Source organism: Octopus bimaculoides, chromosome 25, assembly GCF_046866305.1.
Source record: "Octopus bimaculoides isolate indiv1 chromosome 25, ASM4686630v1, whole genome shotgun sequence".
Taxonomy (NCBI): Eukaryota; Metazoa; Mollusca; class Cephalopoda; order Octopoda; family Octopodidae; genus Octopus; species Octopus bimaculoides.
The window spans coordinates 28,155,026-28,181,940 of NC_142952.1; the positions used below are offsets into that span (position 1 = coordinate 28,155,026).

At 35.7% G+C, this 26,915-nt stretch overlaps 2 long non-coding RNA genes across 3 annotated transcripts in view; one reads left to right on the forward strand and one right to left on the reverse strand.

Moving 5' to 3' along the window:
* LOC149131141 (uncharacterized) overlaps window positions 1-26,915 on the forward strand; it is a 583,984-nt gene that overhangs the window by 356,527 nt on the left and 200,542 nt on the right. The gene's annotated exons all lie outside the window — the stretch shown is intronic.
* Window positions 506-20,741, reverse strand: LOC149131142 (uncharacterized). The gene is made up of 3 exons (XR_016238340.1): window positions 20,082-20,741; window positions 2,247-2,397; window positions 506-1,721 (listed from the first exon to the last, which is right to left on the reverse strand). It is a non-coding gene; the product is annotated as an uncharacterized LOC149131142 (long non-coding RNA).

Sequence of the window (26,915 nt, forward strand, 5' to 3'; positions counted from 1 at the left end):
AACATTTTCATAGATCAAAACACATATTAATTTTTAACTATTTTTATTTCAATATACAACATCATATACAATAAACTAAGCACAGGAATTTTTGACAATCAGTCTCCTGGGTATGCAATAATTTTAGTGAATTTTACATTTTATAATTCAGATGCCAGTAAGAGCCTCTTGGTTATAGTATATTGACTTGGACTAACGGAAATGTTTGATGGCCACCCTCCAACTCTACTGGGAGCAACATACAGCTGATTGCATGTTAACACATTAGTTGTATTGTAAACATTGTAACTTGTTAAAATTAAATGGGAGGGGGGGGGAATGGTGTGATTGTGTGGTAAGAAGCTTCTTTCCCAACCACATGGTTCCAGGTTCAGTCCCATTGCATGACACCTTGGGCAAGTGTCTTCTACTAGAGCCTCAGGCTGACCAAAACCTTGGAAGTGGATTTGGTAGACAGAAACACAAAGAAGTTTTCGTGTGTATATAATATATATATATATATATATATATATATATATATATATATATATTATAAGGTTTTTAAACTTTTAAATTTTCATATTCAAAAGAGACAGAGACTTCAAATTCGATATATCGATTTATTCACCACTCTATGTTAACATTTCTGTGCCAAACTTATCCAGTGACTAGTCCATTGGGTTTAGACATTTGGCACTTCTTCAGGAGTGGTTACCTTTCGAACAAAACACGAAATCAAATCCAAATCACTGGCGTGGCCAATGCCAGTACCACCTGATTGGCACGAGTGCCAGTGGAACGTTAAAAGCACCATTCGAGTGTGATCAGATTAATAATGTGATGGTTGGATAATGTTCATAGTCCCTGTTGGTCAAGCTTGGGAATCCATTCAGAAAACGTAATGACATTTGCTTTTGATAGGACCCTATGAAGGAAGTGCTTAAGGACTCCTGCTCCACAGCCCTCCCAGAAATAGTAGGCAGGGAAGATGAACAGTGTTTAACCAATTTATAGACTCCTCATTTCTAGATACTTCTCATGATACCTATTATTATTCCTGTGCCTAGATTACATCTGATGCCCTGTTTTTAGCCTACCCGCAATTCTAATGCATGTTTTACTTACTTGGAGTATGCAACATTGAGTTTCTCCTTATTTACTTCCTAAATATCAAAGAAGGTCTTTTCTAAGGAAACAGCAGGATTTAGGGCTCTGCAGAACTAACTCTTGAGTTTTGAACACCAAAACCTCCCTTACTGTTCAGACATCTTTTTTTTTTCTTTAACTGAAGCGTGTTAGATCAATCAACACCAGTAAAAAAATTTTTCTTCTTATGATTTTTTTGTTTTGTTTAACTCCTACACCTTGATGCTCTGGGCTTAAAAAATAAAAAGCAAAAAATGAAATTCTCTTCCTCCTTGTGGTCACTGTTGTCATTTATTTTATCTTTCTTGTAGCATTAACAATCTACAGTTTTTCTGTGTTGCGGTTTGTTTGCCAGGCAAGTTTAAACCTCTTACACACACACACACTCACACACACATACACATGTTCTAATCATCTTGAAAATTCTGTGAAGCATGCTTTTTCGCCAATACTTTAGTCTTTGCTGTGTTTATTTTTTGTAATGTGGGGAAAGGGGGAGAAAAAATTCAGCCATCAGGCACTGGGTATATTACAACAATGGTACGTTCACCTCATTCTTCTGGGTCACTTTTTCAGCAAACCTCGATGTACAAAATCTAAAAACCAAACCAAAAAAAAAAATTGTTTTTAATATCTGGTGAATGACATTTGTTGCCAAAAGACAAAACAAAAAAAACTAAACAAGAAAACAAGCAATGCATCTCTGGTTTTTGATTAAGAGTCAGCTGCTAATGACTAAAAAGTAATTATACTTTCAGAGAAAACAAAATGTAATATTTAACTCTCCGTTCATGAAATCAGTGTGTCTTTGTCATAGGTTGTGCTTCCTCTGTGTGTGTGTGCATAAGATTAAGGCAGGGCAAAGAGGATGTTTGCCTTATATCTCTTCAATATCTCTGAATATTTACAAAAATGCTGTTAATTTATTTATTTTTATTTTTCAAGGAAATATTCTCATTCACGTGTTTCTTTTCGTTGTGTTTTGTTTTAACAAAACGCAGCACATCTTGTCATGTCTTATGACAACTGTTGACACACATTCTTTTTCAAGAAAATAAATGAAAGTGTGTTTAAAGCAAGGGAAAAATTTAAAAATTAAAAATAAGAACATGCAGACTTACCAACAGTTGTTGTTGGAGGCGTTGTTGTTGGTGGTGGTGGTGGCATTAGTGGTAGTGGTCTAGTTGGTGTTTTTGGCAGTGTTGTTGTTGGAGTTGTTGATGGTGGAGGTGCTGGTGGTGGTGATGGAATGTTGTTCCATTTGGGTTAGTCCTAGTTAAGCAGAGAACAGGTTTTTGAGGCAACTGTGTGAAATGACCCTGTTTTTATGCGGCTGTTGTATCTTAGTATGACTCCAAAATGCATGTTTGTTATTTAAGAGAAAGAGAGAGAGAATTTCTTGGGACAGCATCACAACTACCTTGATCAAGTGCACTGTCATTGGCTGGGAGTAGTAACATGTTGATCACACTACCATTTCCATCTCCTGATAAACTTACTTGATAAGCACAAACGTGGCTGGTGTGGTTAAATAGCTCACTTTGCAACCAGGCGATTTTGGGTTCAGTCCCACTGTACATCACCTTGGGCAAGCGTCTTCAGGTGGACAAATGCTTTGGTTGAAGGAAACTGTAGAAGTCTGTTGTGTGTGTATATGTACGTGTGTGTGTGTGTATCATCCTCATCATTTAACATCTATTTTCCATGCTAGCATGGGTTGGAGGGTTTGACAGGAGCTGGCTAACTGGAAAGCTGCACCAGTTGTCTGTTTTGGCATGGTTTCTATGGCTGGTTACCCTTCCTAATGCTAACCACTTTAATGGGTATACTGGGTGCTTTTTACACACGTGTGTGTTTGACAACTAGTTTTGTGTACATCCCTGTAACTTGTTGGTTCAGCAAAGGTGTCAATAGATTAAGCACCAAACTTAAACAATAAATATGGGTAGGGGCAGAACTTATTTGTTCAACTAAACCCTTTAAGGCAGTGCTCCAGCATGACTGCAGTCCTATGACTAAAACAAGTAAAATATAACTGAAAACTCTCAACCCCATATTTATAGTAACCCTGTCAAATCTATCTTTCTAGTAAGGGTGGCATGGTGAGTTGGGGCTGGAGTTTCTTCAAGAAATGACCCACACCATGAAAATATCATTACTTTTATTATTGTTTTACTTTATGTTATTTAATAACTGCTACTTCGACATACGTACATGTGCATCTTAGATTTTTATTCCTAAGTTTAGTTGTCTTGCTATGACACTACTTGACTTGATCTTGTTTTCCATATTTTCTTAGAACACTGATTAAAGTTATGCAAATTTTAATTATTTTAAGCAAAAGTTAACAATGTTCTAACGTTGATGTATAATTTGTATGAAATTTTAATTTCACCAAAAGTTGCAATTTGGTCCAAAACGGAAAAAAAAAAAAAGAAATAGGTAAATAAATAAAATAATAATAAAAAAAAAGCAATTTTTCATTTTATGACAAGTGCATATCTGCATGAAGGAAATTAATTAAAAATTTGAAATTATTTAACAAACTCTATGCAAATATTCACCTCTGGGCTTTATTTCTTGCACTGTTTCGATTTATATACAGAGGATGATTCTGACTAAATTAAATGGAATAACATACATACAGTATATATATATATAAATACACACACAGACACACATGAAATAAAGATAACCTATTCTCTTGCTGGTGAGTATCTCCTCAAACAGCTCTGTCTAATGGGAAGTGTGTGATCACACACACACACCCACACATATAATGAACCATCAGGTTCATCCAATTCTGCTGGAGTGGCATGGGCCATCAGCTCTCTGTTATAGTGTGAATATAACTTATAACTTTATTAAAATAAATTACTTCTTGCATTAACTGTAGCATGTATGTGAGTGTATCTGCATGCGCATACTTCTACTTCATTAAAAAAAAATAGTCTTCACTTGCAAGTGTGTACCATGCTGACATCTGCAAGCCCTTTGCTCTCTATGGAGCATAGGCCATCAACTTTTCCTCTCCCCAGTAGGATTCCTGCTTTTTCAGTTCTTCCTCAGTATCACACATCATATATTTCCCTGATAGAAGGCCTTCCTCATCCATGACTGACCATGGGATTGCACCTAGAAAGTTATCCTCTGATTTGCAAGTCCAGGCAAGGTTGTTTATGGAAGACCAGCAGTCGCCCATGCATACCAGCCTCCCCGCTCCATGCCACCGATGTTATCCAAGGCAAAGGCAAAGGGGCCGATACAGCTTGGCACCAGTGACGTCGCAGCTCATTTCTACAGCTGAGTGAACTGGAGCAACGTGAAATAAAGCATCCTGCTTGAGAACACAACACGCAGCCCAGTCTGGGATTTGAACTCACAACCTCATGATCACAAGCTCGATGCTCTAACCACTGAGCTATGTGCCTTCAGTCATATATATATGTATGTATGTATGTATGTGTATATATGCATATATATATATATAGCTGTTTGTTTATGCATGTGTGTGAGCAAATGAATGCATGAGGATTATGAGATATAGTTGATCTTCTCTTGATTGCATTAATAACTATGTTGTTTATGAAAACAGCTACTACGAAGCCCCTGTATGTTGGCCTGGTCCCCAAATTGGCAGCTTGTTATTAAGCCAAAGTGAATTGAAGAAGAGAGTAATATAATAAAAAGTAACAAGCAGCTCGCGTGACTGTAAATTATAGTTAATCCAGTGTATTTTGCTCGTTATATATAAGACTATCGCAGCAATTAAAGAAACATAGCATCTTGGCAAACCAGTTTCATCTTCCTGTCGTATGTCCAAACATATTCATGATAAACTTGAGAAGGCACGCCAATATAAGCAATGTATGTGTGCGTATGTGTGTATATGTATGAATATGTATACATATTATGTAGCTGTATGTGTTTTCATGTATATATATATATATTTGTATGTATGGATTTATATGTGTGTTTATATATATACATGTGTATGGTATATGTTTGTGTATAGTGTGTGTATATATATATATATATATATATATATATATATATATATATATATATATATATATATATATATATATATATATATATATATATATAGTCCTTGGTATGACTTCAAATGGCTTCAAACAGCATCTAGTAGTGGGCTTCTGGTTTAGGAGTTCCAGTGTTTTTGAGGAGTGTGGAACCAATTAGCCACTGTTGTTCCCAGGTCTACTCAGCCCTGTAGCACTTATCAGAGACTCAGCTATAGGTTAGCTATCATATGTGTGATGACAATCCAACTGAGCGTAGGTCATAGAGATACCCTTGGTTGATGTCAGGGCATGCTGTAAATACTCCAGGAGTGAGGGATTCCACCAGCTGTTGTCACATCATCTTTCTGGGAGATGGTCACTCTGGTATAAAATCCTGCAGTTTCACATGATTACTGGTTATTTTGCTTTCGCCTGTTTCTAGGTGCTTCACAGAAACTCAGGGAGTGGTACTTGTATTGTACTAGCATTTATCACTATAATCCAATGAGGCATAGGTGTCTCTTTATGGTGACCTTATTCATTATTCCATCTACTGGAAGTCCTATGGTAATGGAAGAGTGGTGATGTGTACAGACCTGATCAGATGGAAACACTCAGTATGTTACAACTTTTGCCTGTCTCTTGTGCCCCCAAATCATGCAGATCTGCAACAGGACTGAATAGTCATCTTGAGAGGTCATGGATGGGGAGTCAAAAATGCCCATTGACAATGAAAAAGCACAAGGAGATGGCAATAATCTGTAAAGATGGAGCACCATGTATGTGTGTGTTCGGGAATAAGTAATATAAAAGAGAGAAGTGCCAAGACTGAGTGCCTAACGTGTGCATGTCTTGGATTTTGTACTGGGATCTAATAGATCATGTTTGCTGCTCTAATGTCTATCTGGTAAGAGAGAGAGAGAGAGACAACATGCTTGCCAAGGACAATCTTAGCTGGATGCAAATAGTTAATACCTCTTTGATTCTGCAGTTGATAACTACTCTACTAGGAAAGCACCACAAATGCTGAAGTTTGAACTCATTTCAAATGAGAAATAAATAAATAGAAAATGATGGTGTGTGTCTGTGTATTTGCATGTGCATGTGCATGTATTTGTACAGGTGCACATTTGTGTGTGTATGTATTTATACTTGTATGTGTATTTGTTTGTGTTTATGAATGTATGCCTATTAATTGTCTGTGTGTATGTATGCAAACATATATTTAAATTTGTGTTTGTATATGTACATGTGTATTAAATTAAATAAAGTGATAATTAGAAATCAGTGTATGTCTCTCTTTCCGTGTGTGTGTGTGTGTGTGTGTGTGTGTGTGTGTGTGTGTGTGTGTGTTCCTTTCAAGCTGGGGATTCACTTAGTTATTATTCTGAATTCCTCATGTTTGTGTATTTGTTCACTGAACTCCATGTATTTAGTACTAACCCTCATTTTAATGTCCAGTTTCCCACGTTACCACTTGGTTCAATGATGATGTTGCTACCATTTAACACACTACCCACATCTTGCAGTCTTCTTCCATCTTATTCCATGTCACTCGCACCTTCCCATCTGACCTCACCACAGCTTCCTAGATCTTCCCCCCCCCCACACCTTCTTCTGTACTTTTCATTGTCAACATAGTTGTCTCTTTCATTGTCAAGCATGTTGTCTCTCTCATACCAGGTAGACATTAGAGCAGCAAGTTTTTCACACTTACCTTTTCCACTCATTACCCTGCTGACTTGGTCATCAGTAAATATATCAGAGTGTAAAATTCAAATCATTTGAGTGCTACTAAGTGTTTTCTATGTTGAGATTCTCTTGATCTCATCATATGTATATATATATATATATATAGATATAGATAATTTTAATTATATATAAAGGGCATTAACAGTGTATTAATGCCTCACGCTTCGAGGGACTAAATAAGTCAAAAACTACCAAAAATAAGCAACAGTTTTTTCTGTATTTGATTGAGAAACCAGTGGTCTACCATTGAGTTAAATGTTTTTAAGAGATAAATTTTGAAAGGTGCATTCCCTCGCTTTCGGTAAATATGTTGCTTATTTTTGGTAGTTTTTGACTTATTTAGTCTCTCGAAGCGTGAGGCATTAATACACTGTTAATGCCCTTTATATATAATTAATTATATTTATGAAGGAACGATGAATTTTTTCATTTCAAAATTTTTCGTTACTTTTTCATTATGAGGTTTTTTTCATGCTGACTTATAAAGAATTTATCCTATATTATATTATATAGATAGATAGATAGATAAATAGATAGATAGATGAGGTATACACATGTCTATGTGGTCAAGCTCACTTGGCAACCATGTGGTTTCAGGCTGAGTCCAACTGCACAGCACCTTCGGCAAGTGTCTTCTAGTACAACCTTGGGCTGACCAATGCTTTGTGAGTGAATTTGGTTGACGGAAACTGTGCAGAAACTCATTGTATGTGTGTGAGTGTGTCATTGATTGCCTTTGCTCCCCTGCACCCCAACAGTATTAGTTTATTTATGTCCCTGTGATTTAGCAGTTCAGCGAAAGCGGCAAATAAAATAAGTATCAAACTTAAAAATAAGTCCTGAGATTAATTTGTTTGACTACAACCCTACAAGGTTGTGACCCACCATGGCCCCAATTAAATGACTGAAACAAGGAAAAGAGAGAGAGAGAGTGTGTGTGTGTGTGTGTATTCACAAGCATGACTGTATGGGTAGAACTTCACATTGCAACTATGTGGTTTGGAGTTCAGTTGCATTGTGTGGTAACCTTAGGCAAGCATCTTCTTCTGTAGCCTTGGTCTGGCCAAGATCTTTTGAGTGACTTTGGTAGACAGAGACTCTACTTTATCATTTTCGAAACATTTAAGTTTAATAAATATAAGATTCTGTATGAAATATATATCTTGCTGACATGAAATCTACCCAGCTTTGCAGTTATATAATTTTAAATCTGACTTTGATGATTTTTATTTGTTGTAAAATTATTCCTGAAACCCTTTGTGACTTACTGTCAGCTGCAGAGACAATATGTCATTACAAGATTCAGAAAATGAGATTGTGGAAGCATTGAAACTTCAGATTAATGGGTTTAGGAATAATATTGTTGCAAACTAGGCACAAAGGACAAATACAGAAATTTGAAAGAATAAAAATTTAATGGTAAAAGATCAAACTTGAACCCAGTTGTGTCTATGATACATGTTTGAACAAAAAACCATTCCTATTTACACAAATATGGGTGTCTTGTTGTGTCGCCTGAAATATTGCTCATAACAAGAAATTTTAATAATAACAAGTTGATCATTCATTTCATGTCACTCTGCGATCATCTGACATGTGGCACATGATGTACCTGTAGAGGTAATGTCGATTTTGTGGAGGGAGTGATGTTATGTGAACACAAACATTTGATTACTATAAACAAATCATCTGTATGGTTGTTCAAGAAATTGGCCAAACCCTCATATATCATGTAATGACAGGAGAGTCCATGATACACACACACACACATACATGTGTGTGTGTGTATGTGTGTATTTCCCAACTATGTGGTCTTAGGTTCAGTCCCACCATGTAGCACCTTGGTCGAGTTTCTTCTACTACAGACCCTGGACAATCAAAGCCTTGTGATTGGATATGTCTGTGCATACCCCTGTCTTGACAATGTGATGGTTGTAAATTAGCATCATTGTCATCCAGTTGATGTCGTTCATTTCCAGTCTTCCATGAAAAACATATCTGGTCATTGAGGATTGACAACATGAAGGGCATCAGGCCATAGAAAATCTGCCTCAACAAGTAATTCTGTCTGATTCTTGCAAGCAAGGAAAAGTGGATGTTTGCTTCCCAACCATACAATTCTATGTTCAGTCCCACTGTGTGACACCTTTCCTGAGTTTCTTCCTCTATAGCCATTAGCCAACCAAAGCCTTCTGACGGGATGGCATACAGAAACGGGAAGAAACGCGTCACATATGTGTGTGTGTGTTTGTACATGTGTGTGTGTATATATGTGTGTGTGTATATGTATATACGAATATGTGTATGTTTTTGTGTATGTATGTATATATGTGTATGTTTCTGTGCGTATATGTGTATATATGTTTTTGCATTTGTGTATGTATGTATATGTGTATGTAATATGTATGTTTGTATGTATATATATATATATATATATGAGTATATATATGTATGTATATATATGTGTGTGTGTATATATGTATATGTGTGTGTATATATATATATATATGTGTGTGTGTGTGTGTATGTGCCAGATTTTATTTTTGAAAAGACAAGTACTATTTGTTCAACTATTTGTTCAACTAAGACCCATCAAGGCACCCCCCCCCCCAGCACGACCCCAGTCCAATGACTGAAACAAACAATATATATATATATATGTATATATATATACACATGTACAGATATGCAAACAGGAAAAATAGAACTGAAAATATGAGTATATGTATGTTTTTATTAATAGAAGCAACAGAGTGATTCAAGAACTGAGAATTTCGTGCATTGGCACTTACCAAAATATATACATACATATATACACCAACCCACATATATATATACATACATATATACACCCACCCACATATATATATATACATACACATATAGAGAGAGAGTGAGAGAGAGAGAGAGAGACTTGCATATATGCATGCATAGAAAGTACATTTTCCTTTTCTTTAACAAATAAATAATCCATTGTAGTATTCTTTATAAAAGACATTTTTTTTATTTTATATTTCTTCATTCTGCATATCTAACAACAGACTTCCCTTTTTCTCTTTCCCAATTTCATGATGAGCAGATTCAAAATACAAAAACGATTTTTTTCCTATTCAATAATATGCAATTGTCCAAGTTTTACAGAATTCATTAACGCCAGTAAGGAAAACGAAAGAATAATGTCACAATCTCATTTTTTCCTTTAATCCATGGATTCCTATGTATTATCTTTTGAAAGTACATCATTATTACTCTGTCTCCATTTGCAGAGTAAGCTGGGAAAATAGAAACCACTCCCATTTTACAACTTAATAAGTTGTTGTGACAACAGATCTAACGTTCTGAATATAATAATATGTAAATAGCAGTTTGCAGATATCAGCATGCGTGATGTAAGCACGCCATGTATTCACCTCTTCAACAAGACACCTGCTCCTTGTCTCTCTATCATAGTTTCTCATCCTTCCATTCTATACCCCACTCGGATGCGGAGTCTTATCTTACTTGTACTTGTTGCCCTCACATAAAAAAGCACCCAGTACACTCTGTTATGTGGTTGGTGCTAGGAAGAGCATCCAGCAGTAGAAACCATGCTAATGTAGACAGAAAATTTGATGCAGCCCTCTGGCTCATTTGTTCTTATTGAACCATGCATCCTATGCTAGCATGGAAAAGTAACATTAAATGATGATGATGAAGTTATAAACAAAACCTCAATCTCTTGTTTAATTCATTTGTGTAAAGTAGCTTTGGCTGAGGAGACACAATGAGGCTGAAACACTGGATGTCCCAAAGACTCCTTATGCTAATATATCGAGTGTGTTATGAACATGCATTTGTCTGAGAGCTGTTGTTTTCCAATGATGACACACCGATTAGCATATTGCAGTTCAAATCTGCTGGAATGTATTAACAATGAATGTTTTCGGTTTCACTGATGCTTGCAAGAGTACCATGGAACCTCTTAAAACCTTTAGCATTTAAGCCAACCATATTGTCACGCAAATTTTCTAGCAGTTCTGTTTCAGACTGGCCAGATCTGGCCTCTCACTCCTACCATACTGTATCATTCATAAAAATAAACAGTCACATCTTTGAAATCTTGAAGCTATGAGATAATGCATGATTAATTCAAAACACTATGAATAATAAATAAGCATCAAATTTAAGAGAGTAATCTTTATGCTAAAGGGTTAAAGACTTTGAAACAAAGTGTCACCAGCATCAGAAGAATAAGATTATCTTTTGGGGCAACTCAGAAAATTATTGGTTTACCAAGACTTCAGACTATGCTTGCCATTAATCTATTCCTGCTATATTGATATATCTAGTCCCTGTTTCTCTCAGATATACTCAAAGAAAAGGAATATTTTCAGTGTTATTTTATTTTCAGTAGCTGAACATCGTTTTATCCTTTCAACTATTATCAATGTCACTTTCCATTAGCTACATTTTATATTTTTATGTAACGCATAACTACTTCATGTAGAGTTTCAGAAAACATTTTATATTATATTAGGTAATATAATGTAATACACACACACATTTATGTGTATGTATTTTTATGTATATGTGTATGTATTCACATATATATATGTATATGTACACATGTACATACATACATACACACCAACACCCTTATGTATGTAGGGATATGTGTTATGTGTGTGTGCCTTGTGTATGTATATATATATATATATATATATATATATATATATGGTAAGTAGGTTATTAACGAACCACATGGTTCCAGGTTCAGTCCCACTGCATGGCACCTTGGGCAAGTGTCTTCTGTTATAGCCTCGGGCTGACCAAAGCCTTGTGAGTGGATTTGGTAGACAGAAACCGAAAGAAGCCCGTCGTATATATATATATATATATATATATATATATATATATATATATATATATATATATAATCATTTTGACTTCTACTTTTCCATGCTTGCATGGGTCAGATAGAGTTTATAGAGGCAGATTTTTTTCTGGCTAGATTCTCTTCTTGTCACCAACCTTTATTCGTTTCCAAGCAAGCTAATATTTACTGGCGGCCAGAAATGTTTCCAGAGAATATTGAAAATGAATGACATTTATTTAAGGCATTCACCCAATGTCATGACACAGATACATACATACATAAAGAAAGATATATACACACACACACACACACACACACACACACACACACACTATTAGCTTCTTTCAGTTTCCACTTACCAAATCCACTGACTAGGTTTTGATTGGCCCATGGACATCATAGATGACACTTGCTCAAGGTAGCTCATAGTGGAACTGAACCTGAAACCATGTGATGCAAATCAAACTTCTTAACTTAGTTACACCACCCGCACTTACATATATATATATATATATATATATATATATATATATATATATATATATATATATATTATATGTGTGTGTGTGTGTGTGTTTATTATATAAAAATATATTGTTCTCATGCATAACCATTGATATTTTCAATGTACTAAACTTGTGTGCAACTTTGAAACTAATACCACCTGTTCTTTTGCATCACAAACCGATTCTTCTGTTGTTGGTGCAATAATAATAATAGAGATGGATAAATCTTTTCATTTGTAGTCCATTATCTATTTTCTTCACTTCCATTTTAGAATCCCTACTGCTTTATGAATGTCATTCAACAAAATAGGTGTTCTTTATTAACCGAAATACACTTTTCTCTTCATATTATTTATCTCTTATCAGCTACAAAACTTTGCTTCAATTAACAACTGTTTAAGATTAAATTTTGTATTTTTCTTGTTCATTTCCTGATGTTTTTTTTATATTGTATTGCCTTTTTGTTTTGTTATATTTTTTGTTTTTTCCTTCACTTTTTTTCTGTTCCTTTTATTGTTGCTGCTGTTAAATAATTGAATAAAGACCTTATCTGATATAGATCTTTTGTTATTGTGTGTGTGTGTGTGTGTGTGTGTGTGTGTGTGTGTGTGTGTGCATGCATGTGTGTGTATGTATGTGTGTGTGTGTGTGATTTTTATCACTTACATCAAAACATAAAATTATTTTCCAACCCTATCTAGATAGAATCTTAGATTCATTCCATCAGATGAACTAAGTTAAAAATATAAGAAAGCAGCACCAGTAATATTAATAATGATGATGATGACGACAATAATGGTAATAATAGTCATAATACTAATAATAATAATAATAATAATGGTAATAATGAGCAAAAAGGAGAAGAAAACAAAATTCAACTTTGCTTACCTCTTACATCTAAAACAGCTCTTAATAATTCGTTTCTATTTTATTTCTTCAATTATTGAAAGTTAACTATTATTCTGTGCGTAAGTGTATGCCCACCGGTGTATGTGTGTGTGACACCATGTGTGTGTATGTGTGTGTCTTTGTGTGCATACAAAGTGCAGCCATATCAGTGAACTTATATGACCACTTCTTCCGAAATGGATTAACATCAAGATAATGTCATAGACTACAGTAATAGCTGCTGTGTCATATACGTTAGCATTGCAATAGAATTATGATGTGTCTGTTCTTTTATTTTGTTTTTGTTGTGTTAATATGATAAATGTTTAGCCTTCGTTCTGTGGGGTGGTGTGGGTTATAATTCTTTCATTTAACACCATAACCATCTCTCTTTCTCTCCCCCACCCCCAATAATAGGGGAACGAATTTGAAAATAAAATTGTTTATTACCACACATCTACATCTTCACATGCATGTTCACTCACCCACACATGCATAAACACACTCACACATACACATCAACATAAAGTATTAATATACATCCTTTCCTTTGTCCACAAACAATCTATATAATACTTTGTTGTATTTTCCTCTGCTAATTTTTTTATGAAAAGAATCATGGCTAAGTTGTGAAGCTGCTAATTTACACTTTTTAACTTAAAATGTCATGAGTTTAAAACCTGACCAAAATATTCTACTTGTTTATGTTCCCACTGGCCAGATCCAGCCTTTCATATCTACTCTACAATGTCATTTTAAAAATATACAATCTCATCATCGAAATTTCAAAGTTACAAGATAATACATGATTGATTCAAAACGATGTCAAAAGATAAGCTTTACGTTTGACTGAATGATAACAGTCAAAATGAATTGTTAAGTTCCTGGGGCTTTATGTTCAGCTGTGTGATTAAGAAGGTAGCTATGCAATCTTGTGGTTCTTGGTTTGCCTCTCACTGCAGTAGCTTGGGCAAGAAACTTCTAATTTAGCCTATGATTGCAATGTTTTGTGAGTAAAACTTTGTAGACAGAAGCAATGAAGAAGCATGTAATAGCATGGCCACAACCTTAGGGCTGAAACAGGCACAATAGTAAAAGAATATATATATATATATATATATATATCAGTACCGCCAGACTGGCCCTCATGCCAGTGGCACGTAAAAAGCACCCACTACACTCTCGGAGTGGTTGGCATTAGGAAAGGCATCCAGCTGTAGAAACTCTGCCAGATCAGATTGGAGTTTGGTGTAGCCATCTGGTTTGCCAGTCCCCAGTCAAATTGTCCAACCCATGCTAGCATGGAAAGCGGACGTTAAATGATGATGATTGAAGGATGTAAATATCAGCCAGGAAATGGTGTTGCTCTTCAAATGAAGACCCTTGTAGTATTTGTTCTGCATTAAGTTTCAGACACTCTCTGTCAGAAACATAGTGAATCAGTAATTGGCTAATTCGAAAGTTTTAACCGGCAACATTATTGTCCATTATTTGCAACATAAATAAGTTGAACACCAGCTACTCTACTTCCTTCATTTCATGGTTGACTTGTTATTGCTATGAAGAGCATCCATGGCACCCAGCTTTAAATCAATGTTCTTCAGCAATTCAGATCAAGACATAATTCCAAAGAAACTATCTGCATATATAAACACAACAAACACAGGCTACTATGTGTGCCTTTACACATTAGTTTGATCTGCTAGTAACAGCAGTCTGATCTCCCTTAAATCATATCTTATTATTTGAAAAATGAATGACACATTTAAATAATGTATTCCTCTCCCTCCTTCAGTTCTCAACTGTGTTGTTTTGTGTTCAATCTCCCTGTGTGGCAACTTGGACTTCTAAGGTGCCCTTGGGCCAACCAAAGCCATATGAGTGAATTTCATAGGTGCACATGAGAAGCCCATCTTGTGTACATGTGTGCGAAAGTGCTCCTGTCTCCTAGACAGGGAAATATATTCTTTTGTTCTTTTACATGTGTCAGTCATTTGACTCTGGCCATGCTGGAGCACTGCCTTAAAGGGTTTTAGTCCAAGAAATTGACCCCAGGACTTTTTTTTTTTCTTTAAGCCTAATACTTATTTTACTGGTCTCTTTTGCCAAACTGCTAAGTTATAGGCATGTAAACACACCAACATCAGTTGTCAAGCAATGGTAGTGGGGACAAACACAGACTCACACACAGATATACACAAAAACCTCACAAGGCTTTGGTTGGCCTGAGGCTATAGTAGAAGACACTTGCCCAAAGTGTCATGTTGTGAGACCGAACCCAAAACCATGTGGTTGGGAAGCAAGCTTCTTGCCACATAGCCACTCCTGTGCCTATATATATATATATATATATATATATATATATATATACATACATATGGTTCAAAATGATGCAAAAATCAAATGACAGAGATTGGTGAGAGAACAACAAACATAGTTTGATGCTCAGGAAAAATAGAAACAGTACTTAACATTTCAAGCCTACACTCTTCTACAAAAAAATGTCTAGATTCACAGGAAGTGAGGTCATTCAGGAAAGGTAGCAAAAATTTGAGTAGGTAGGAAGTAGATGAGGGATACAGTGGTTCACTTTATCCCCACTCCACCTGGTTTACCATTGGAACTTTATACTTCTGGGATTCTACCATCTGGATTTTACTGGAGATTGTTGTTTAATAATTCCTTTCGAGTGTTGGGCCTCACAGAGGCAGTGACCGAGACCTTTGGCATTATGTTGTGCTTGAGGAGAAGACCCATCAAGCCAAGCAGAATCACAGTCATGGTAGATACCAGTGTCATGTAAATCGGCACATAAAAGCACCCCAGTGTCATGCAAATGGCACCCATGCCGGTGGCACATAAAAGCACCCCAGTGTCATGCAAATGGCACCCATGCCGGTGGCACATAAAAGCACCCCAGTGTCATGCAAATGGCACCCATGCCGGTGGCACATAAAAGCAAACTCTCTGAGTGGTTGGCGTTAGGAAGAGCATCCAGCCGTAGAAAACCATGCTAAATCAGACTGGAGTCTGATGCAGCTTTCCAGCATGTCAGCCCATCAAATCATCCAACCCATGCCAGCGTCGACAGTGGATGTTAAATAGTGGTGGTGATGATGATGATGATGATGATATATATTCACAAGGGGTTGCTGAAAAGTTCCTGGCTTTGGGTAAAAGAAAATACAGGAGCATTAGTTAATTATGATTTTATTTAACATATTCCCCTTTCATATTCACATACTTAGTCATTGCAGTAGTCTTTCGGTTTTTCTGAGCCCTGTAAAAGAACTAGGAAGATTCAGCTTCCACCCAGGCCTTTTGTGATACCCTTATAAGTCAGGAACTCTTCAGCACCTCCTCATGTGTGTGTGTGTATATATATATATATATATATATATATATATATATATATATATATATATATATATATATATATAGATAGATAGAGAAAGAGAGAGAGATACTTATTTAGCAAGACTTGAAACACCTGGCGATGTTGTATGGAAATAATAAAATGTTTATATCTGTTTTGTTAAAATTAAGTTCCTTTCATCTTTTATGGTGGATTAATACAATCACCCAATGGCAATTTTATATATATATATATATATATATATATACGCTGTGACTAAAAATACTTAAGATGGTCATGTCTGGTACGCATTTGTTCATAGTTCTGCTTAATCAGAGCTGACCTGGCACTAAGCAACAACAACTCGACACCACACACACTGGCATGCACAACACACATGCCCCTCAGACAAATTATATCTAAATGAACAACAAGCTTGTTATAAAGTTTTGAATTCAATAGTGTTGAGCAGTTGGTGGTCATGGCAATTGCATACTACAAGAGAAAAAAATCTGAATTTTTTACTTAATTAAAAGAGAGTACATAGAATAGTATAAGGTGGTGGGTTGGCAGAACTATGAATCAGTAGCACATCCAACAAAATGCTTAGCAGTATTTCTTCTGGCTCTTTAGGTTCTGAGTTCAAATCCCGCTGAAGTCAACTTTGTCTTTTATTCTTTCAGGGTGAATAAAATCAAGTACCAGTCATGTACTGGGCTGAATGTTGTCAACTTGACCCCTCTCTTCAAAGTTGCTGACCTTCATCCCTGCAACAGACTGGTATCCCATTTAGGGGCAATGTTGTGATTTCAGTCACTTCTATGCCATGGAGACTGGGTAACCGGCCAAATGAGTCCTGACAGGTCTTGTCTTGTGGGTGTTTAGTGACCTCACCAGTGCTCCAGTGCTCTGTGCAAAGGGGTGAGGTTTTTAGTAATATCAGAGCATTAAATAGTTCATCTAGCATAAACCACTTCCTTAAATCAATTAGTACACTCTGTGATGTGGTTGGTGTTAGGAAGGGCATCCAGTTGTAGAAACCATTCCAAAGCAAATGTTAGGACTCGGCACAACTTTCTGGGTTATCTGTTCACAGTGAACCATTCAACCCATGCCAGCATGGGAAAAGAGATGTGAAATGATGATGAGGAATAATATAGGTCCTAATATACATTAGATGGGTTAGTCATGACTGGAACATATTTGATCGCAGGTCTGCTTGATGAACTTGCCCGTACTGTTAATGGACTCTGCTTGCTGGTATAGCCTTATTCCTGCTAGTACGTATAAGATACACATGCCCATTTGTAACATCCACTAACATTTCGTGGTGTAGCTGTTTCTCAGCCTTGTCCCATTCTGTGACATCTCTAGAGAGCTGGAAATAAATGTAATGTGCACATTACTTCAACCTGGAATCTTACCATATTGGGCAATTAATTTTCTTTCCATTTACTCTCATCAGTCTTGGAAATATTTATCTGTATGCATGTTATTCTTACCTCCACATTCAAACAGTGATCAATCACTACTTGAAGGCAATGTCCTACCATTACAAATTACAGTAAAATATCTATGTATATGCACACGCATTCACACACACAAACACACGTTTTCTCTCTCCCTCTTATGCACACACACACACACACACTTACTTTCTCTCTCTCTCTCATACACACATGTACATAAACATATGTATAGATATGCTGTGTATATTGGACCATGGTTTCATACAGTTCAACTGGCTTAATTCGTGTAAATCTTCATTGAAAACAAACTGAATATATTCAGCAAAATGCAGTTGTTGTTTCTGCTAAGATTCTCATGTTTCCAATATCATCCTGATGAAAGAAATGAACATTTTTATAACAAGTCATTCCATTTTTAAAACCACATTATATTCTCCAGAATGGTTTATTTTATATCTATACATTTTCTCTTATTTTGTTTGTTTATTGATCAGACCATGTATATGTACATACACACACACACACACACATATATATGTATGTGTGTATAAAAAAATTGTAGTTTCCTTCTCAAGTCATACCGACTCTTAAAGGGCCAGTTTCCATGGCATATATATTCGCCATTTGGACGGGACACTGATCCGTTACATGGGTACTCATTTTTGCCAGCTGAGTGGACTGGAGCAATGTGAAATGAAGTGTTTTGCTCAAGGACACAATGTGTCTCCCTGTCCCGGAAACAAAATCACAATCTTACAACAATCATGAGTCCAATACCCTAACCACTAAGCCACGTGCCTCCACTGTGTGTGTGTGTGTGTGAATGGATACATATATGTAAGCATGTGTGTGTGTGTGTATGGATGCATGAATGTGTATATGTATATATGTATGTGTTTTTGTATATATGTTTGGGTGTGTATATTTGGTGTATGTGAAGAGGGGAATTGATTCACACAGACAATGGTTTCTAATGTCTGGCTTATAGATCTCAGCAAATCTGATTCTTAATCTTGTGTTTACACTTGGATTTCAAAGTCACAGAATATAGATTAGACTCGCTGAATGTTAACTACCCTAGTTAAATCCTGCTCTGATTCCTAGTCGTAGCTATTATACTTCATCCTATACTATACCATTATGAAAGTTGTGGGTGTTAGCTGTTTCTACCCCCTACCCCTGCACGCACACACACACACACACACACACACACACACACACACACAAACTTTTCCTCTAAACTTATATCTTTGTGCTTATATAATCATCTCTGATATTCTGTTTACACACAAAATTTATTGTTTCAAATACAAGAGGCAGTTAGTTATAGACATTTTTTTAGCTTAATAGGTTTCAAGACTAGGAAATTCATATAACACATTGTAGAGCATATGGATTAATTCATTCTCTCTGTGTACATATATTTCCAGCCGTGCTATGGAACAATTTCAAGATTATAACCCCTCGAGACAACACAGAGGTGGCCAAATGATCACATATTTGACCTACTTAAGTCTCATTCCTTCATTTTTGTTAGAATCATGTTTGCTCTCTCAATCAAACTGTTTATACATCATCAATCAATGTTCACAATAAATCAGCTATTGTTGTATCTGTGTAAATTAGAGTACAAGCAAACTTACACATTCTCCATTCAGCATGTGTGTGTGTGTGTGTGTGTATTGCACGAAAACAATTTTGAGGTTATAACCTCTGAGAGAGAATATGCAAATCTGAAAACAGAACGAGACCTAAGTCAAAACCACAATTCTTTATGAGTTAAATCTTTAATCATTCATTTGTTTCAGTCGTCATACTGCGGCTATGCTGGGGCACCACTCTCAAGGTTTTAGTCAAGCAAATCAGCCCCAGTGCAGTTATATATATGCATGTATGTATGTATGTATGTATGTATGGGGTGAGGTTTACTTATTTTTGTTTATCCTTTTTTGGCAAACTGCTAAGTTGTAAGCAGGTAAGCAAACCAACATCAATTGTCGAGCAACGCTGGGGGAACAAGCACACACACACACAGGCACACACACACATACATACATACATATTTGACAAGCTTCCACAGAGTTTCTATCTATCAAATTCACTCACCTGGCATTGGTCTGCTCGGGACTGTAGTAGAAGACCTGACACCTACCCAAGGTGCCGTACAGTGTGGTTGAACCGAAAATCACATGGTTACAAAGCAAGTTTTTAAATCAAACATCCCTGCCTCCACTTAGGTATGCTCTTTCTATGTTGTCTCGAGGTTATCACATCAGAATTGATTAAAAGCAAGAACAGCCGCATATTCTTATTCAGATTTAAATATATATTATTAACTATCAACTGCTAAAGTCATATTTCACACTAAAACAATTAGATCACAACTATATATATATATATATCTGCCAGGTACAAATTGCTTATCAATATTTAATGCTTTTTTTTTTCCTATTGTATATTAATGTGAGATGTAAAGAGAAGACACTGGAATGTATGTATATTTTCAGTGTATATTCCATCATTACCTATATTAAAGAGCAAAAAGCCTTCGTTATGGTAATAATAATGAAAAGGTGTAAAACTGGTGTTCCAGTAAAGTGTTTTCTACTTACACTACAGTTATCTCTGTTACATTTTTTTAGCTGCTTAAAAACAAAAATATGTATGAATGTTTAGTCATAAGAATTTTGTTTAGTATTTTAAAATAGTGAAGGAATGGTTGAATTATTTGAACTTAGTACTTGATTAAAATCACTCTCACAGGAATAAACAGTTCACCTGATGAAGCTTTTTTTTAAAAGTCAACTGCGAAACCCTAACTACATAGATGTATAGCAACTAATCATTTTCTTTTTCTTTCACCATCATCATCATCATTAGTCGTTGTCATCACCACCACCACCACCACCACCACCACCATCATCATTGTCATTATCTTCTTCATCATCACCTGCTCCATCTACTGAAGAACGAAACAATTATGCAGCAGTTCAGACAGGTGAATTAAAATTTTATAAGTGATAATTTGATGTCAACATGAATAATTTCTACAGATTCTTCAGCATAAAACTGCTAACTGGAACTAAGATCTTATGAAGAAGATATCGATATGTGAAGCTGGGCGGATCCATCAAGTCAGTGTTGCTTCAAACAACAATCAATACGCTATCAATACTGTATCAATGAGACCAATCTATTGAACTAAAATATCAGGTCAAGGTAATTGAAGCTGATGATAATCTAGAACCTGTCAGAGCCTAGCATCCACCATATCTCCGTGTTGATTATTGTAACAACGATTTCTTTTAAGATGACAAAGGGTCAATTTTGCCAGAAAAGTTGAAGCCAATTAAATGCAGCTTAGTATCTTTTCTCTTTCTTTAAATCATGGATAAAATACAAAGCAGGAGTGTATAGCTGATCAGTAATGTTTAAAGAAATGATTAAATTAGATTTATTAAGGGTTACCCTTAGATTGGACTGGTGAGCTTATGTTTACAATGAAATGAAGCATTGGTGTGGATATAAAGTGGCAAAGTTGAATAATCACCTCTGCACAATCAATGTTTTTGCTGTAAATCCTACTGACCATATTATATCGGTTTATATATATTTGACCACTAGCAAGAGAATCTCTTTGTGTTAGCTCAACCTGCTAGAAATGGCAACCAAATCACCTTCAATTTATACTTTATTGTCTTTATACTTTATTGCATGTAGGAAATGTCCTTGGATTTCTTATTGTATCACCTAAGCAATGAAGTGAAAGAGGTATTTTTTCTAGAATGTCTTTAGACTTTAATTCTTCTCACTCTGCAACTTGCATCTTAACCATTTTGTTCCTTTAATTGTTCCAGTCACTTGACTGTGAGCATGCCAGGAAGGACACCACTGCTAAAGGCTTAGTTAAACAATGCTTATTTTTGAAGCTTGGTACTTGGTCCACTAATCTCTTTTACTAAACCAATGAATTATGGGGATGTGAACAAACCAACACCAGTTGTCAAGTGGAAGAGGCAACAAACGCAAATGCACACATGCAAACACATACATAAATGCATACATGCAGCAAGCTGCTACACAGTTTCCATCTACAGAATTCACTCACAAGCCATTGATTGGCCTAGGGCTATAGTAGATGACACTTTCCCATGGTGTCACACACTGGGACTGAACTCAAAACAATGGGGTTGTGAAGCAAACTTTTTAACCACACAACCATGTTTTTTTTTAAAAATCTGTTTCTCCTTCTCCATGTCAGTCTGTCTCTTTTTCTCCCTTTCTTTTTTACCTCCTTGACAAGGTCATGCTTCTAGCAGGACAACTAAAGGTGGCATTCATTGCTAAGAGCAAACCTGCTTTCTTTATTTGCATTTTCCAGTCTGGAGAAAATCCTTTACAGCCCACTTTCTGTATAGTCTGGTTTGTCTAAAGAAAACTAGGTGTGTAGAAATGGCTTGTACAGATCAACTGAGGTCAGATATATATATATATATACACACACAAATGCTGCAAACAAAATCAGCTTCGGCAGAAAATTGAGAAAAGAATATAGTAGAATCTAGTTAATAAAGATAGTATGACATAAAAGTACAGGGGTGGTTGCTGTTTGATAATAACATTATATCATGAAGACCTAGTTCTCATAGAATGCAACAATGAGCTGCAGAAATATAATTGTAAACCTAGAAGAATGATGTTTCAGAATAAAATTCCAGTACCATCTGGGAAGTGGTTTCATTTATCGTGTAGTAGGAGAGTAGGTAGGAAGTCGACATTGTATACTCACTGTATACAAAGGGTATTGCAAGATACTATCAGAACAAAGAATTGAACGCACAAAACCAGTCATTCTGCTTGCCAAACAAAGATAAATTCTCTGCGGCTAACCTAAACAAATGAACCGATACAACATTGTATTTCGTTATGTCTGCCACATGTTCACTTCAGCATAAACATAGCCATGCCATGTGGTTAAATTGTTTTGTTTGTAAGCACATGCTGTCATGTTCAGTTTGACTGTGTGGTACATTGAGCAGGTGTCTTCTGTTATAGTTTCGGGTTCATTAATGCCTTGTTAGTAAAATTCCGTTGATGAAAACTGCACAAGAGCACATCTCTCCCTCTTTTCTCTCCTTATCTATCCCCCTCTCTGCCTCACACACATTTGTGTGCATGCATATCTCTTAAGTAATGAATGTAAGGAGTAAGAAAACTGAAAAAAAAATAAAAACTCAGTATTCTTCAAATGAAGTAATTTGTGATGTTTGTTCTGCACTGAGTGATGGACACTTCCTTCTCATTTTCACCACTATCAAAAATGCATCAGTAAACCAGTGATTAACCTATTGGAGACCTATAACCATGAACGTCACTATTCATTAATTCCAATAGAAAATAAATAGCAATTTCATATTTAAGGCATTTGTTGATATATGGAATGTAGACAACTGCGCCATTATGGACATGTGGTATGAGTGGACAATTTGTACTACGTAAAAAGATATCTTGTAGTTTTCATGAAAAGTAACTACAAAGAAATGAACTGGAGTAAAGAAAACATGTGAGAAAGTGACAAACCACATCATTTTAGGTGCAGTCCCACTGTATGACAGCTTGAGCAAGTGTAACCTGGGCTGACCAATGTCTTGGGAGTGAATTGAGTAGGTGGAAACTGTGTGGAAACTTGTTGTGTGTGTCCGTGTGTGTCCTTGTGTTTGTCTCCTCCCTTTGCTTGACAACAAGTGTTGGTTTTTTTCAACTCTTCATAGCTTTGCAACTCAGCAAAGGAACTGCTAGAATAAATAGATTTATATATATATAAAAAAAAAAAAAGTACTGTGGTTGATTTGTTTGGCTAAACCCTTCAAGGCAATGTCCTGTATGGCTGCAGTCCAGTGACTGAAACAAGTATTAGAAAAGATAAATATGTGCAAATGGTCCTGGTTTGTCCTGTCAAGAAATTGCATTTATTGAAAGAAGTACCAGAAAGAAATATGTGACATTGCTGTTTTAATTTTCCCTCCACCTCACCCTCGCCCAACTTCTCTTCCTCTTTTCATTTTCCTTTCCTTCTTTCTTCTCTCACCAAATCTCTCTCTCTCTCTCTCTCCCACTACTTCTTGTCTATGTACACACTTTCATGTTGTCTTGCATTCCTGATCAGTTGCTGCCAACCACTCTGATATAAAGGCTATAAAACTCTTTTGTCTTACCTATTCCACCCACCTCCCGCCACTCCCATGATCTCAATACTGATAAAAGGCTCTGTCTGAAACACTGGAACCTCCATTCCTTTTGGCAATATTACTTTATTGTAAGGTGGCAATCTGGCAGAAACGTTGGTGAGCCATGCAAAATGCTTAAAGACATTTCGTTACTTTTCGTCCTTTTGGGGTCAATAAAATAAATACCAGTTGAACACTGGGGTTGCGCTAATCAAATTAACCCCCCCTCCCCCCCTGCTGAAATCACTGGCCATGTACTAAAATTTGAAACCATTGTTACTCTAAGGTGGCAAGCTAGCAGAAATGTTAGCATGTAGGGCAAAATGCTTAATGACATTTTCTCTGCCTTTATGTCCTAAGGTCAACTTCTTAACCACACAACCATGTTTTCTTTTAAAATCTGTTTCTCCTTCTCCATGTCAGTCTGTCTCTTTTTTTCTCTCTTTCTTTTGACCTCCTTGACAAGGTCATGCTTCTATGTATGTGTGTGTATGTCTATTTATGTATGTATATAGGTGCATATGTATGTATATATATATATATATATATATATATATGTATGTATGTGTATCCTTTCAGGGTCGATAAAATACAAATTGAACACTGGGGTTGAGCTAATTGTCTTACTGCCTCCCCTGAAATTGCTGGCCTTGTGCCAGAATTTGAAATCAATATCATTTTTTTTTTTCTATTACATTTTGCAGTTTATCTGTATGCTTATGTTTGTGTATTAGTTGCGATGTTTACCTTAATGATATTTGTGTACTGAGTAATAAAAACAAGGTCAAGTAGAGTCACTGTTTACAATCTGGCTCGAAAACATGTCTGACCAATGAGCTGTTTGTTGTTTGCTTGCTGAGAAAAAAACATCATTATTCGTGCAAGCCAGGTCATTGTTTATAATATACTTTGAGAGCATGCCCAACCATTGAGCCGTTCATTTTTCAAAGGACAAAAGTAAATATTACCTTACTTTGGGACCATAGAAGGCTGGTGACAGAGAGAGAGCATCTGGCAACATTAAGTCTTGTTTTGTAAGTTTTATCTGACCCAGCATGGAAATGTCTGCTGTGGATCCTTTTGTTTCTACTGGGCTGGAGTCTTTGGCTTATCATCGAAATATATCCTCATTGTATCTTTTCTATAAATGCTTCCAAAGTCATCGCTATGATGAATTTTCTGGTCTACTCTCTGTCAACACCTTTAAACATTTCACTCATGTCTATTCCCAGATGCAACATTTCTCTGTTGAGTTTTCTATCGGTCATATAAGTCTTTATAATTTGAAAGCTTCTTCCCTTGGACTAATGCTTCTTTGGAATTCACTACAATCGTCTTGTTTTCCTCTGGACTATGAAATTCAGTCCTTTAAGCTTTCTCTCAATCAGCATCTCTACAGGCCTCTTCTTTTTTTTTTTATCATTCTTTATGTTACAGTGGACTCGGGCCCTGTCTGGGACAAAATCATTTTAAAAACAAAATGATGACAACAATGGTTACACTGCATTCTAGTGAAGGAACACTTGATGCTGACACAGAGAGACTACAATGACAAATTTGAAATAAACTTCTCCATTTCATGGGTTGAATTTTTTTTTTTTTCACTCTTTTTCCGACACCTATTTACACATTATATGTGTGTGTGTGTTTCCTGTTTATTTTTAATAATGAAAACTATTTCCTTGCTGAAAACTTTCTGATGCTTGGCAATCATTCGAGAATTTATAAAAAATATTAAATTTTATTGAATCGAAGAAACTTTGCTGCCAGTTGTTGCTCTCTCTCTCTCTCTCTCTCTCTCTCTCTCTCTCTCTCTCTCTCTCCAATATTTTCCTTCTCCAAACAGCTTAGATTTTTCTATAGAATTTCATATTGGCCAATCCTTCTAACTCTCTCATATGAAGTTCAAACTAATTTGCATGCTTCATTGGATAAATATTCGATTTGTCTATCATTTTGCTTTACATTCTTTGCATTTGTTTGCATGTGTTCCTGTGTTTGTGTGTGCCTGCATGCATGCGTGCATGTGTGTGTGTGTGTGTACGTGTGTGTTCTTATGCATGTGTGTGCTCACATTTAACTTTGAGCTAATGATAAATAGAAATGTTCAATTAAAATGTAAATTAACGTCAGTGTGTTCTGGGAGAAAGAGAAAAATGGTAACTTTTTATTATATTTTTATTTATATTTTCATTTCATTTTCAATTCAACATATTTAAAAATTTTTTTTTTTTTTAATATTTTTATAATTTTTGTCTTTGTTCAATTTCTCTCATTGACTGTTGACTAAGCAACCATTTTCTATTTTGTGTAAAATGTTTGCTAAAAATTAAAGTACAGACACATTCATTCACACCAGTATCACAACAGCCTCCACAACAAATTCAAAAATTTTTGCGTTGGGTGGGGTGTGGTGGGGGTGTATTTTAATTTTTTTTTTTTGCTTTGTTTTTGTTTTTCTCTTTCTCCTGGTACTGATGAGGGATGGACAAAAGAAATTTATATATTTATTATTTCTGTCAAAACATTCCATCTGGTTTCCATAAATATTAGAAATTTCATATATACACGCACACATGTACACACATACATTATACAATGTTATTATTGGAAATTTCATATATACATAGATGTACACACACACACAATATCATGCATGTTTTTGTGTGTGTGTGTGTATATATATATATATATATATATATATATATATATA